We start from the raw sequence: 14752 nt of genomic DNA on the forward strand, positions 1-14752 counted from the left end.
GTCAAGGTGTTGGGTGAAGTTGGACAGATTCTGGGTGAGGAGAGGGTCAGAGTGTCAGGTGGTCTTGGAGAGACTCTGGGTGAGCAGAGGGTCAGGCTGTCAGGAGGAGTTGGAAAGGCTCTGGGTGAGGAGAGGGTCAGGGTGTCAAGTGGAGATGGGCAGACTCTGGGTGAGGATAAGGTCAGGGTTTCGGGAGAAGTGGACAGGCTCTAGGTGAGGAGAGGTTCAGACTGTCAGGAGGAGTTGGAGAGACTCTGCATGAGGAGAAGGTCTGAGTGTCGGGAGATGTTGGACAGACTCTGGGTGATGGGAGGGTCAGGTTGTCAAGATGATTTGGAGAGACTTTGGGTGAGGTGAGGGTCAGAGTGTCAGCAGTTGGAGAAACTCTGGGTGAGGAGAGGGTCAGGGTTTCAGGAGGAGTTGTACAGGCTATGGGATAGTAGAGGGTCAAGGTGTCCGGTGAAGTTGGAAAGACTCTAGGTGAGGAGAGGGTCAGAGCATCAGAATGATTTGGTGACTCTCTGGGTGAGGAGAAGGTCAGAGTGTCGGAAGATGTTGGACAGACTCTGGGTGAGGAGAGGGTCAGAGTATCAGGAGGAGATGGAGAGACTCTGGGTGAGGAGAGGGTCAGATTGTTGGGAGGAGTTGGAGAGACTCCGGGTGAGGAGAGGGGCAGAGTGTTGGAAGGAGTTGGAGAAACTCTGGGTTAGGATAGGATCAGAGTGTCAGGAGGAGATGGAAAGAATCTGGGGGTGCAGTGGGTCAGGAAGTTAGGAGGAGTTTGTCAGTCTCTGGGAGAGGAGAGGGTCAGTGTCAGGAGTAGATGGAGAGACTCTGGGTAAGCTGAGGGTCAGGGTGTCGGGAGGAGATGGAGAGACTCTGGGTGAGGAGAGGGTCAGTTTGTTGGTAGACGTTGGACAGGCTCTGGATGAGCAAAGGATCAGTGTGTCAGGAGGAGTTGGACAGACTCTGGGTGAGAAGAGGATCAGGATTTCAGGAGGAGATGGACAGGCTCAGGGTGTGGAGCGGGTCAGGGTTTCGGGAGAAGTTGGACAGGCTCTAGTTGAGGAGAGGTTCAGACTGTCAGGAGGAGTTGGAGAGACTCTAGGTGAGGAGAGGGTCAGAGTATCCGTAGTAGTTGGAGAGACTCTGGGTGAGGAGAGGGTCAGGTTGTCTGTAGGAGTTGGTCAGACTCTGGGTGAGGAGAGGGTCAGAGTGTCAGAAGAAGTTGGAGAGACACCGGGTGAGCAGAGGGCTAGGGTGTCAGGAGAGGTTGGACAGATTCTGGGTGAGGAGAGGGTCAGAGTGTCAGGAGGAGATGGAGAGACTCTGGGTGAGGAGAGGGTCAGAGTGTTGGGAGGAGTTGGACAAACTCTGGGTTAGGAGAGGGTCAGAGTGTCAGGAGGAAATGGAGAGAATCTGGGGGAGCAGAGGGTCAGGATGTTAGGAGGAGTTGGTCAGACTCTGGGAGAGGAGAGGGAAAGAGTGTCAGGAGGAGATGGAGAGACTCTGGGTAAGCAGAAGGTCAGGGTGGCGGGTTGAGATGGAGAGACTCTGGGTGAGGAGAGGGTCAGTTTGTTGGGAGAAGTTGGACAGGCTCTGGGTGAGCAAAGGGTCAGTGTGTCAGGAAGAGTTGGAGAGACTCTGGGTGAGGAGAGGGTCAGGGTGTCAGGTGGAGGTGGAGAGGCTCTGGGTGAGGATAGGGTCATGGTTTCGGGAGAAGTTGGACAGGCTCTAGCTGAGGAGAGGTTCAGAATGTCAGGAGGAATTGAAGAGACTCTGGGTGAGAAGAAGGTCAGAGTGTCGGGAGATGTTGGACAGACTCTGGGTGAGGAGAGGGTCAGGTTGTCAAGAGGATTTGGAGAGACTTTGGGTGAGGTGAGGTTCAGAGTTTCAGGAGGAGTTGGAGAAACTCTGGGTGAGGAGAGGGTCAGGGTGTCAGGAGGGGTTGTACAGGCTCTGGGAAAGGAGAGGGTCAAGGTGTCAGGTGTAGTTGGTGAGACTCTAGGTGAGGAGAGGGTCAGAGCGTCAGGATGATTTGGTGACTCTCTGGGTGAGGAGAAGGTCAGAGTGTCGGGAGATGTTGGACAGACTCTGGGTGAGGAGAGGGTCAGAGTGTCAGGAGGAGATGGAGAGACTCTGGGTGAGGAGAGGGTCAGATTGTTGGGAGGAGTTGGAGAGACTCTTGGTGTAGAGAGGGTCAGTGTGTCAGGAAGAGTTGGACAGACTCTGGTTGAGGAGAGGGTCAGTGTGTCAGGAGGAGTTGGAGATACTCCGGGTGAGCTGAGGGGTGGGGTGTCAGGAGAAGTTGGAAAGACTCTGGGTGAGGAGAGGGTCAGAGTGTCAGGAGGAGTTGGAGAAACTCTGGCTTAGGAGAGGGTCAGGGTGTAGGTAGATGTTGGAGGGACTCTCGGTGAGGATAGGGTCAGGGTGTCAGGAGGAGTTGGACAGGCTCTGGGTGATGAGAGGGTCAAGGTGTCGGGTGAATTTGGACAGACTATTGGTGAGGAGAGGGTCAGAGTGTCAGGAGGATTTGGAGACACTCTGGGTGAGGAGAGGGTCAGTGTGTCAGGAGGAGTTGGAGAGACTCCGGGTGAGCAGAAGGGTAGGGTGTCAGGAGAAGTTCGACTGACTCTGGCTGGGGAGAGTGTTAGAGAGTCAGGAGGAGATGGAGAGACTCTGGGTGAGACAGGGTCAGGTTGTCAAGAGGAGATGGAGAGACACTGGGTGAGGAGAGGGTCAGGGTTTCAGGAGGAGATGGACAGGTTCTGGGTGTGGAGCGGGTCAGGGTTTCGGGAGAAGTTGGACAGACTCTAGTTGACGAGAGGTTCAGTCTGTCAGGAGGAGTTGGAGAGACTCTAGGTGAGGAGAGGGACAGAGTGTCAGTAGTAGTTGGAGAGACTCTGGGTAAACAGAGGTTCAGAGTGTCAGGAGGAGTTGGACAGAATCTGGGTGAGGAGAAGGTCAGAGTGTAAGGAGGAGTTGGACAGACTCTGGGTGAGGAGAGGGTCAGAGTGTCAGGAGGTGATGGAGAGACTCTGGGTGAGCAGAGGGTCAGGGTGTCAGGAGGAGTTGGACAGTCTCTGGGTGAGGAGATGGTCAGGGTGGCAGGAGAAGTTGGAGAGACTCTGGGTGAGGAGAGGGTCCGAGTGTCAGGAGAAGTTGGAGAGTCTCTGGGTGAGCAGAGGTTCAGGGTGTTAGGAGGAGTTGGACAGACACTGGGAGAGGAGCGGATCACACTGTCAGGAGGAGATGGTGCGTCTCTTGGGGAGCAGAGGGTGAGGTTGTCAGGAGAAGTTGGACAGACTCTGGGTGAGGAGAGGGTCAGAGTGTCAGGAGGAGATGGAGAGACTCTGGGTGAGGAGAGTGTCAGGGTGACAGGAGGAGTTGGACAGTCTCTGGGAGAAGAGTGGGTCAAGGTGTCGGGTGAAGTTGGACAGACTCTGGGTGAGGCGAGGGTCAGAGTGTCAGGTGGTGTTGGAGAGACTCTGGGTGAGCAGAGGGTCAGGGTGTTAGGAGGAGTTCGACAGGCTCTGGGTGAGGAGATGGTCAGGGTGGTGGTAGAAGTTGGAGAGACTCTGGGTGAGGAGAGTGTCCGAGTGTCAGGAGCAGTTGGAGAGTCTCTGGGTGAGCAGAGGTTCAGGTTGTTAGGAGGAGTTGGACAGACACTGGGAGAGGAGCAGATCACACTGTCAGGAGGAGGTGGTGCATCTCTAGGGGAGGAGAGGGTCAGGTTGTCAGGAGAAGTTGGACAGACTCTGGGTGAGGAGAAGGTCAGGGTGTCAGGAGGTGTTGGACAGACTCAGGGTGAGGAGAGGGTCAGAGTGTCAGGAGGAGTTGGACAGACTCTGGGACAGGAGAGAGTCAGAGTTTCAGGAGGTGATGGAGAGACTCTGGGTGAGGAGAGGTTCAGAGTGTTGGAAGGAGTTGGAGAAAATCTGTATTAGGATTGGATCAGAGTGTCAGGAGGAGATGGAAAGCATCTGGGGGTGCAGAGGGTCAGGATGTTAGGAGGAGTAGGTCAGACTCTGGGTGAGGAGGGGGTCAGAGTGTCAGAAGAAGTTGGAGAGACACCGTGTGAGCAGAGGGGTAGGGTGTCAGGAGAAGTTGGACAGATTCTGGGTGAGGAGAGGGTCAGCGTGTCAGGAGGAGATGGAGAGACTCTGGGTGAGGAGAGGGTCAGAGTGTTGGGGGAAGTTGGAGAAACTCTGGGTTAGGAGAGGGTCAGAGTGTCAGGAGGAAATGGAGAGAATCTGGGGGAGCAGAGTGTCAGGATGTTAGGAGGAGTTGGTCAGACTCTGGGTGAGGAGAGGGTCAGACTGTCAGGAGGAGATGGAGAGACTCTGGGTTAGCAGAAGGTCAGGGTGTCGGGAGGAGATGGAGAAACTCTGGGTGAGGAGATGGTCAGTTTGTTGGGAGAAGTTGGACAGGCTCTGGGTGAACAAAGGGTCAGTGTGTCAGGAGGAGATGGACAGACTCTGGGTGAGGAGAGGATCAGTGTTTCAGGAGGAGATGCACAGTCTCAGGGTGTGGAGCGGGTCAGGGTTTCGGGAGAAGTTGTACAGACTCTAGTTGAGAGGTTCAGACTCTCAGGAGGAGTTGGAGAGACTCTAGGTGAGGAGAGGGTCAGGGTGTCGGGTGAAGTTAGACATACTCTAGGTGAGGAGAGCGTCAGAGTGTCAGGAGCAGTTGGAGAGTATCTAGGAGAGGAGAGGGTCAGCGTGTCAGGAGGTGTTCGAGAGACGCTGGTGGAGGAGATGTTCAGGGTGTCAGGAAGAGTTGGACAGGCTCTGGATGAGCAGAGGGCCAGACTGTCAGGAGGTGATATAGAGACTCTGGGTGCGCAGAGCTTCAGGTGTCAGGAGGAGTTGAAGAGATGCTGGGTGAGGAGAGGGTCAGGGTGGCGGGAGAAGTTGGAAAGACTCTGGGTGAGGAGAGGGTCCAAGTGTCAGGAGAATTTGGAGAGTCTCTGGGTAAGCAGAGGTTCAGTGTGTTAGAAGGAGTTGGACAGACATTGGGAGGGGAGCGGGTCACACTGTCAGGAGGAGATGGTGCGTCTCTAGGGGAGGAGAGGGTCAGGTTGTCAGGAGGAGTTGGACAGACTCAGGGTAGGGAGAGGGTGAGGAGAGGGTCAGAGTGTCAGGAGGAGTTGGACGGACGGTGAGGAGAGGGTTCAAGTGTCAGGAGGTGATGGAGAGACTCTGGGTTAGGAGAGGGTCAGGATGTCTGTAGGAGTTGGTCAGACTCTGGGTGAGGAGAGGGTCAGATTGTTGGAAGGAGTTGGAGAAACTCTGGGTTAGGATAGGATCAGAGTGTCAGGAGGAGATGGAAAGAATCTGGGGGTGCAGAGGGTCAGGATGTTAGGAGGATATGGTCAGACTCCTGGAGAGGAGAGGGTCAGAGTGTCAGGAGGAGTTGGAGAGACTATGGGTAAGCTGAGGGTCAGGGTGTCGGGAGGAGATGGAGAGACTCTGGGTGAGGAGAGGGTCAGTTTGTTGGTAGACGTTGGACAGGATCTGGGTGAGCAAAGGATCAGTGGGTCAGGAGGAGTTGGACAGAGTCTGGGTGAGGAGAGGATCAGGGTTTCATGAGGAGATGGACGGGCTCAGGGTGTGGAGCGGGTCAGGGTTTCGGGAGTAGTTGGACAGGCTCTAGTTGAGGAGAGGTTCAGACTGTCAGGAGGAGTTGGAGAGACTATAGGTGAGGAGAGGGTCAGAGTGTCCGTAGTAGTTGGAGAGACTCTGGGTGAGGAGAGGGTCAGTTTGTTGGGAGAAGTTGGACAGGCTCTGGGTGATCAAAGGGTCAGTGTGTCAGGAAGAGTTGGAGAGTCTCTGGGTGAGGAGAGGTTCAGGGTGTCAGATGGAGGTGGAGAGCCTCTTGGTGAGGATAGGGTCATGGTTTCGGGAGAAGTTGGACAGGCTCTAGCTTTGGAGAGGTTCAGAATGTCAGGAGGAGTTGAAGAGACTCTGGGTGAGAAGAAGGTCAGAGTGTCGGGAGATGTTGGACAGACTCTGGGTGAGGAGAGGGTCAGGTTGTCAAGAGGATTTGGAGAGACTTTGGGTGAGGTGAGGTTCAGAGTTTCAGGAGGAGTTGGAGAAACTCTGGGTGAGGAGAGGGTCAGGGTGTCAGGAGGAGTTGTACAGGCTCTGGGAAAGGAGAGGGTCAAGGTGTCAGGTGTAGTTGGTGAGACTCTAGGTGAGGAGAGGGTCAGAGCGTCAGGATGATTTGGTGACTCTCTGGGTGAGGAGAAGGTCAGAGTGTCGGGAGATGTTGGACAGACTCTGGGTGAGGAGAGGGTCAGATTGTTGGGAGGAGTTGGAGAGACTCTTGGTGTGGAGAGGGTCAGTGTGTCAGGAGGAGTTGGAGATACTCCGGGTGAGCTGAGGGGTAGGGTGTCAGGAGAAGTTGGAAAGACTCTGGGTGAGGAGAGGGTCAGAGTGTCAGGAGGAGTTGGAGAAACTCTGGGTTAGGTGAGGTTCATGGTGTCGGGAGATGTTGGAGGGACTCTCGGTGAGGATAGGGTCAGGGTGTCAGGAGGAGTTGGACAGGCTCTGGGTGATGAGAGGGTCAAGGTGTCGGGTGAATTTGGACAGACTATTGGTGAGGAGAGGGTCAGAGTGTCAGGAGGATTTGGAGACACTCTGGGTGAGGAGAGGGTCAGTGTGTCAGGAGGAGTTGGAGAGACTCCGGGTGAGCAGAGGGGTAGGGTGTCAGGAGAAGTTCGACTGACTCTGGCTGGGGAGAGTGTCAGAGAGTCAGGAGGAGATGGAGAGACTCTGGGTGAGACAGGGTCAGGTTGTCAAGAGGAGATGGAGAGACACTGGGTGAGGAGAGGGTCATGGTTTCAGGAGGAGATTGACAGGCTCTGGGTGTGGAGCGGGTCAGGGTTTCGGGAGAAGTTGGACAGACTCTAGTTGAGGAGAGGTTCAGACTGTCAGGAGGAGTTGGAGAGACTCTAGGTGAGGAGAGGGTCAGAGTGTCAGTAGTAGTTGGAGAGACTCTGGGTAAACAGAGGTTCAGAGTGTCAGGAGGAGTTGGACAGAATCTGGGTGAGGAGAAGGTCAGAGTGTAAGGAGGAGTTGGACAGACTCTGGGTGAGGTAAGGGTCAGAGTGTCAGGAGGTGATGGAGAGACTCTGGGTGAGCAGAGAGTCAGGGTGTCAGGAGGAGTTGGACAGACTCTGGGTGAGGAGATGGTCAGGGTGGCAGGAGAAGTTGGAGAGACTCTGGGTGAGGAGGGGGTCCGAGTGTCAGGAGAAGTTGGAGAGTCTCTGGGTGAGCAGAGGTTCAGGGTATTAGGAGGAGTTGGACAGACACTCGGAGAGGAGCGGATCACACTGTCAGGAGGAGATGGTGCGTCTCTTGGGGAGCAGAGGGTGAGGTTGTCAGGAGAAGTTGGACAGACTCTGGGTGAGGAGAGGGTCAGAGTGTCAGGAGGAGATGGAGAGACTCTGGGTGAGGAGAGTGTCAGGGTGACAGGAGGAGTTGGACAGGCTCTGGGAGAAGAGTGGGTCAAGGTGTCGGGTGAAGTTGGACAGACTCTGGGTGAGGAGAGGGTCAGAGAGTCAGGTGGTGTTGGAGAGACTCTGAGTGAGCAGAGGGTCAGGGTGTTAGGAGGAGTTGGACAGGCTCTGGGTGAGGAGATGGTCAGGGTGGTGATAGAAGTTGGAGAGACTCTGGGTGAGCAGAGGGTCCGAGTGTCAGGAGCAGTTGGAGAGTCTCTGGGTGAGCAGAGGTTCAGGTTGTTAGGAGGAGTTGGACAGACACTGGGAGAGGAGCGGATCACACTGTCAGGAGGAGGTGGTGCATCTCTAGGGGAGGAGAGGGTCAGGTTGTCAGGAGAAGTTGGACAGACTCTGGGTGAGGAGAAGGTCAGGGTGTCAGGAGGTGTTGGACAGACTCAGGGTGAGGAGAGGGTCAGAGTGTCAGGAGGAGTTGGACAGACTCTGGGTCAGGAGAGAGTGAGAGTTTCAGGAGGTGATGGAGAGACTCTGGGTGAGGAGAGTGTCAGAGTGTTGGAAGGAGTTGGAGAAAATCTGGGTTAGGATTGGATCAGAGTGTCAGGAGGAGATGGAAAGCATCTGGGGGTGCAGAGGGTCAGGATGTTAGGAGGAGTAGGTCAGACTCTGGGTGAGGAGGGGGTCAGAGTGTCAGAAGAAGTTTGAGAGACAACGGGTGAGCAGAGGGGTAGGGTTTCAGGAGAAGTTGGACAGATTCTAGGGTGAGGAGAGGGTCAGCGTGTCAGGAGGAGATGGAGAGACTCTGGGTGAGGAGAGGGTCAGAGTGTTGGGGGAAGTTGGAGAAACTCTGGGTTAGGAGAGGGTCAGAGTGTCAGGAGGAAATGGAGAGAATCTGGGGGAGCAGAGGGTCAGGATGTTAGGAGGAGTTGGTCAGACTCTGGGTGAGGAGAGGGTCAGACTGTCAGGAGGAGATGGAGAGACTCTGGGTTAGCAGAAGGTCAGGGTGTCGGGAGGAGATGGAGAAACTCTGGGTGAGGAGACGGTCAGTTTGTTGGGAGAAGTTGGACAGGCTCTGGGTGAGCAAAGGGTCAGTGTGTCAGGAGGAGATGGACAGACTCTGGGTGAGGAGAGGATCAGTGTTTCAGGAGGAGATGCACAGTCTCAGGGTGTGGAGCGGGTCAGGGTTTCGGGAGAAGTTGGACAGACTCTAGTTGAGGAGAGGTTCAGACTGTCAGGAGGAGTTGGAGAGACTCTAGGTGAGGAGAGGGTCAGAGTGTCAGGAGGAGGTGGAGAGACTCTGGGTGAGGAGAGGGTCAGGGTGTCGGGTGAAGTTAGACATACTCTAGGTGAGGAGAGCGTCAGAGTGTCAGGAGCAGTTGGAGAGTATCTAGGAGAGGAGAGGGTCAGCGTGTCAGGAGGTGTTCGAGAGACGCTGGTGGAGGAGATGTTCAGGGTGTCAGGAAGAGTTGGACAGGCTCTGGATGAGCAGAGGGCCAGACTGTCAGGAGGTGATATAGAGACTCTGGGTGCGCAGAGCTTCAGGTGTCAGGAGGAATTGAAGAGATGCTGGGTGAGGAGAGGGTCAGGGTGGCGGGAGAAGTTGGAAAGACTCTGGGTGAGGAGAGGGTCGGATTGTCAGGAGGAGATGCAGAGATCTGGGTAAACAGAGGGTCAGAGTGTCAGGAATAGTTGCACAGACTCTGGGTGAGGAGATGGTCAGGGTGGTGGGAGAAGTGGGAGAGTCTCTGGGTGAGGAGACGGTCCAAGTGTCAGGAGAATTTGGAGAGTCTCTGGGTAAGCAGAGGTTCAGGGTGTTAGAAGGAGTTGGACAGACACTGGGAGAGGAGCGGGTCACACTGTCAGGAGGAGATGGTGCGTCTCTAGGGGAGGAGAGGGTCAGGTTGTCAGGAGGAGTTGGACAGACTCAGGGTGAGGAGAGGGTGAGGAGAGGGTCAGAGGGTCAGGAGGAGTTGGACGGGCGGTGAGGAGAGGGTTCAAGTGTCAGGAGGTGATGGAGAGACTCTGGGTTAGGAGAGGGTCAGGATGTCTGTAGGAGTTGGTCAGACTCTGGGTGAGGAGAGGGTCAGGGTTTCGGGAGAAGTTGGACAGGCTCTAGCTGAGGAGAGGTTCAGAATGTCAGGAGGAGTTGAAGAGACTCTGGGTGAGAAGAAGGTCAGAGTGTCGGGAGATGTTGGACAGACTCTGGGTGAGGAGTGGGTCAGGTTGTCAAGAGGATTTGGAGAGACTTTGGGTGAGGTGAGGTTCAGAGTTTCAGGAGGAGTTGGAGAAACTCTGGGTGAGGAGAGGGTCAGGGAGTCAGGAGGAGTTGTACAGGCTCTGGGAAAGGAGAGGGTCAAGGTGTCAGGTGAAGTTGGTGAAACTCTAGTTGAGGAGAGGGTCAGAGCGTCAGGATGATTTGGTGACTCTCTGGGTGAGAAGGTCAGAGTGTCGGGAGATGTTGGACAGACTCTGGGTGAGGAGAGGGTCAGATTGTTGGGAGGAGTTGGAGAGACTCTTGGTGTGGAGAGGGTCAGTGTGTCAGGAAGAGTTGGACAGACTCTGGTTGAGGAGAGGGTCAGTGTGTCAGGAGGAGTTGGAGATACTCCGGGTGAGCTGAGGGGTGGTGTGTCAGGAGAAGTTGGAAAGACTCTGGGTGAGGAGAGGGTCAGAGTGTCAGGAGGAGTTGGAGAAACTCTGGGTTAGGAGAGGGTCAGGGTGTCGGGAGATGTTGGAGGGACTCTCGGTGAGGATAGGGTCAGGTTGTCAGGAGGAGTTGGACAGGCTCTGGGTGATGAGAGGGTCAAGGTGTCGGGTGAATTTGGACATACTATTGGTGAGGAGAGGGTCAGAGTGTCAGGAGGATTTGGAGACACTCTGGGTGAGGAGAGGGTCAGTGTGTCAGGAGGAGTTGGAGAGACTCCGGGTGAGCAGAGGGGTAGGGTGTCAGGAGAAGTTCGACTGACTCTGGCTGGGGAGAGTGTCAGAGAGTCAGGAGGAGATGGAGAGACTCTGGGTGAGACAGGGTCAGGTTGTCAAGAGGAGATGGAGAGACACTGGGTGAGGAGAGGGTCAGGGTTTCAGGAGGAGATGGACAGGCTCTGGGTGTGGAGCGGGTCAGGGTTTCGGGAGAAGTTGGACAGACTCTAGTTGAGGAGAGGTTCAGACTGTCAGGAGGAGTTGGAGAGACTCTAGGTGAGGAGAGGGTCAGAGTGTCAGTAGTAGTTGGAGAGACTCTGGGTAAACAGGTTCAGAGTGTCAGGAGGAGTAGGACAGAAACTGGGTGAGGAGAAGGACAGAGTGTAAGGAGGAGTTGGACAGACTCTGGGTGAGGAGATGGTCAGGGTGGCAGGAGAAGTTGGAGAGACTCTGGCTGAGGAGAGGGTCCGAGTGTCAGGAGAAGTTGGAGAGTCTCTGGGTGAGCAGAGGTTCAGGGTGTTAGGAGGAGTTGGACAGACACTGGGAGAGGAGCGGATCACACTGTCAGGAGGAGATGGTGCATCTCTTGGGGAGCAGAGGGTGAGGTTGTCAGGAGAAGATGGATAGACTCTGGGTGAGGAGAGGGTCAGAGTGTCAGGAGGAGACGGAGAGACTCTGGGTGAGGAGAGTGTCAGGGTCACAGGAGGAGTTGGACAGGCTCTGGGAGAAGAGTGGGTTAAGGTGTCGGGTGAAGTTGGACAGACTCTGGGTGAGCAGAGGGTCAGGGTGTCAGGAGGAGTTGGACAGGCTCTGGGTGAGGAGATGGTCAGGGTGGTGGTAGAAGTTGGAGAGACTCTGGGTGAGGAGAGGGTCCGAGTGTCAGGAGCAGTTGGAGAGTCTCTGGGTGAGCAGAGGTTCAGGTTGTTAGGAGGAGTTGGACAGACACTGGGAGAGGAGCGGATCACACTGTCAGGAGGAGATGGTGCATCGCTAGGGGAGGAGAGGGTCAGGTTGTCAGGAGAAGTTGGACAGACTCTGGTTGAGGAGAAGGTCAGGGTGTCAGGAGGTGTTGGACAGTCGCAGGGTGAGGAGAGGGTCAGAGTGTCAGGAGGTGATGGAGAGACTCTGGGTGAGCAGAGGGTCAGAGTGTTGGAAGGAGTTGGAGAAAATCTGGGTTAGGATTGGATCAGAGTGTCAGGAGGAGATGGAAAGAAACTGGGGGTGCAGAGGGTCAGGATGTTAGGAGGAGTTGGTCAGACTTTGCGTGAGGAGGGGGTCAGAGTGTCAGAAGAAGTTGGAGAGACACCGGGTGAGCAGAGGGGTAGGGTGTCAGGAAAAGTTGGACAGATTCTGGGTGAGTAGAGGGTCAGAGTGTCAGGAGGAGATGGAGAGACTCTGGGTGAGGAGAGGTTCAGATTGTTGGGAGCAGATGGAGAGACTCTTGGTGTGGAGAGGGTCAGTGTGTCAGGAAGAGTTGGACAGACTCTGGTTGAGGAGAGGGTCAGTGTGTCAGGAGGAGTTGGAGATACTCCGGGTGAGCCGAGGAGTAGGGTGTCAGGAGATGTTGGAAAGACTCTGGGTGAGGAGAGGGTCAGAGTGTCAGGAGGAGTTGGAGAAACTCTGGGTTAGGAGAGGGTCAGGGTGTCGGGAGATGTTGGAGGGACTCTCGGTGAGGATAGGGTCAGGGTGTCAGGAGGAGTTGGACAGGCTCTGGGTGATGAGAGGGTCAAGGTGTCGGGTGAATTTGGACAGACTATTGGTGAGGAGAGGGTCAGAGTGTCAGGAGGATTTGGAGACACTCTGGGTGAGGAGAGGGTCAGTGTGTCAGGAGGAGTTGGAGAGACTCCGGGTGAGCAGAGGGGTAGGGTGTCAGGAGAAGTTCGACTGACTCTGGCTGGGGAGAGTGTCAGATAGTCAGGAGGAGATGGAGAGACTCTGGGTGAGACAGGGTCAGGTTGTCAAGAGGAGATGGAGAGACACTGGGTGAGGAGATTGTCAGGGTTTCAGGAGGAGATGGACAGGCTCTGGGTGTGGAGATGTTCAGGGTGGTGGTAAAAGTTGGCGAGACTCTGGGTGAGGAGAGGGTCCGAGTGTCAGGAGCAGTTGGAGAGTCTCTGGGTGAGCAGAGGTTCAGGTTGTTAGGAGGAGTTGGACAGACACTGGGAGAGGAGCGGATCACACTGTCAGGAGGAGGTGTTGCATCTCTAGGGGAGGAGAGGGTCAGGTTGTCAGGAGAAGTTGGACAGACTCTGGGTGAGGAGAAGGTCAGGGTGTCAGGAGATGTTGGACAGACTCAGGGTGAGGAGAGGGTCAGAGTGTCAGTAGGAGTTGGACGGACTCTGGGTCAGGAGAGAGTCAGAGTTTCAGGAAGTGATGGAGAGACTCTGGGTGAGGAGAGGGTCAGAGTGTTGGAAGGAGTTGGAGAAAATCTGGGTTAGGATTGGATCAGAGTGTCAGGAGGACATGGAAAGCATCTGGGGGTGCAGAGGGTCAGGATGTTAGGAGGAGTAGGTCAGACTCTGGTTGAGGAGGGGGTCAGAGTGTCCGAAGAAGCTGGAGAGACACCGGGTGAGCAGAGGGGTAGGGTGTCAGGAGAAGTTGGACAGATTCTGGGTGAGGAGAGGGTCAGAGTGTCAGGAGGAGATGGAGAGACTGTGGGTGAGGAGAGGGTCAGAGTGTTTGGGGAAGTTGGAGAAACTCTGGGTTAGGAGAGGGTCAGAGTGTCAGGAGGAAATGGAGAGAATCTGGGGGAGCAGAGGGTCAGGATGTTAGGAGGAGTTGGTCAGACTCTGGGTGAGGAGAGGGTCAGACTGTCAGCAGGTGATAGAGAGACTCTGGGTGAGCAGAGGGTCAGGGTGTCAGGAGGAGTTGGACAGACTCTGGGTGAGGAGATGGTCAGGGTGGCAGGAGAAGTTGGAGAGACTCTGGTTGAGCAGAGGTTCAGGGTGTTAGGAGGAGTTGGACAGACACTGGGAGAGGAGCGGATCACACTGTCACGAGGAGATGGTGCGTCTCTTGGGGAGCAGAGGGTGAGGTTGTCAGGAGAAGTTGGACAGACTCTGGGTGAGGAGAGGGTCAGAGTGTCAGGAGGAGATGGAGAGACTCTGGGTGAGGAGAGTGTCAGGGTCACAGGAGGAGTTGGACAGGCTCTGGAAGAAGAGTGGGTCATGGTGTCGGGTGAAGTTGGACAGACTCTGGGTGAGGAGAGGGTCATGGTGTCAGGAGGAGTTGGACAGGCTCTGGGTGAGGAGATGGTCAGGGTGGTGGTAGAAGTTGGAGAGACTCTGGGTGAGGAGAGTGTCCGAGTGTCAGGAGCAGTTGGAGAGTCTCTGGGTGAGCAGAGGTTCAGGTTGTTAGGAGGAGTTGGACAGACACTGGGAGAGGAGAGGATCACACTGTCAGGAGGAGATGGTGCATCTCTAGGGGAGGAGAGGGTCAGGTTGTCAGGAGAAGTTGGACAGACTCTGGGTGAGGAGAAGGTCAGGGTGTCAGGAGGTGTTGGACAGTCTCAGGGTGAGGAGAGGGTCAGAGTGTCAGGAGGTGATGGAGAGACTCTGGGTGAGCAGAGGGTCAGAGTGTTGGAAGGAGTTGGAGAAAATCTGGGTTAGGATTGGATCGGAGTGTCAGGAGGAGATGGAAAGAAACTGGGGGTGCAGAGGGTCAGGATGTTAGGAGGAGTTGGTCAGACTTTGGGGAGGAGGGGGTCAGAGTGTCAGAAGAAGTTGGAGAGACACCGGGTGAGCAGAGGGGTAGGGTGTCAGGAGAAGTTGGACAGATTCTGGGTGAGGAGAGGGTCAGAGTGTCAGGAGGAGATGGAGAGACTCTGGGTGAGGAGAGGGTCAGATTGTTGGGAGGAGTTGGAGAGACTCTTGGTGTGGAGAGGGTCAGTGTGTCAGGAAGAGTTGGACAGACTCTGGTTGAGGAGAGGGTCAGTGTGTCAGGAGGAGTTGGAGATACTCCGGGTGAGCCGAGGAGTAGGGTTTCAGGAGAAGTTGGAAAGACTCTGGGTGAGGAGAGGGTCAGAGTGTCAGGAGGAGTTGGAGAAACTCTGGGTTAGGTGAGGGTCAGGGTGTCGGGAGATGTTGGAGGGACTCTCGGTGAGGATAGGGTCAGGTTGTCAGGAGGAGTTGGACAGGCTCTGGGTGATGAGAGGGTCAAGGTGTCGGGTGAATTTGGACAGACTATTGGTGAGGAGAGGGTCAGAGTGTCAGGAGGATTTGGAGATACTCTGGGTGAGGAGAGGGTCAGTGTGTCAGGAGGAGTTGGAGAGACTCCGGGTGAGCAGAGGGGTAGGGTGTCAGGAGAAGTTCGACTGACTCTGGCTGGGGAGAGTGTCAGATAGTCAGGAGGAGATGGAGAGACTCGGTGAGACAGGGT

The sequence above is a fragment of the Carcharodon carcharias genome, chromosome 10, assembly GCF_017639515.1.
Source record: "Carcharodon carcharias isolate sCarCar2 chromosome 10, sCarCar2.pri, whole genome shotgun sequence".
NCBI classification, from domain to species: domain Eukaryota; kingdom Metazoa; phylum Chordata; class Chondrichthyes; order Lamniformes; family Lamnidae; genus Carcharodon; species Carcharodon carcharias.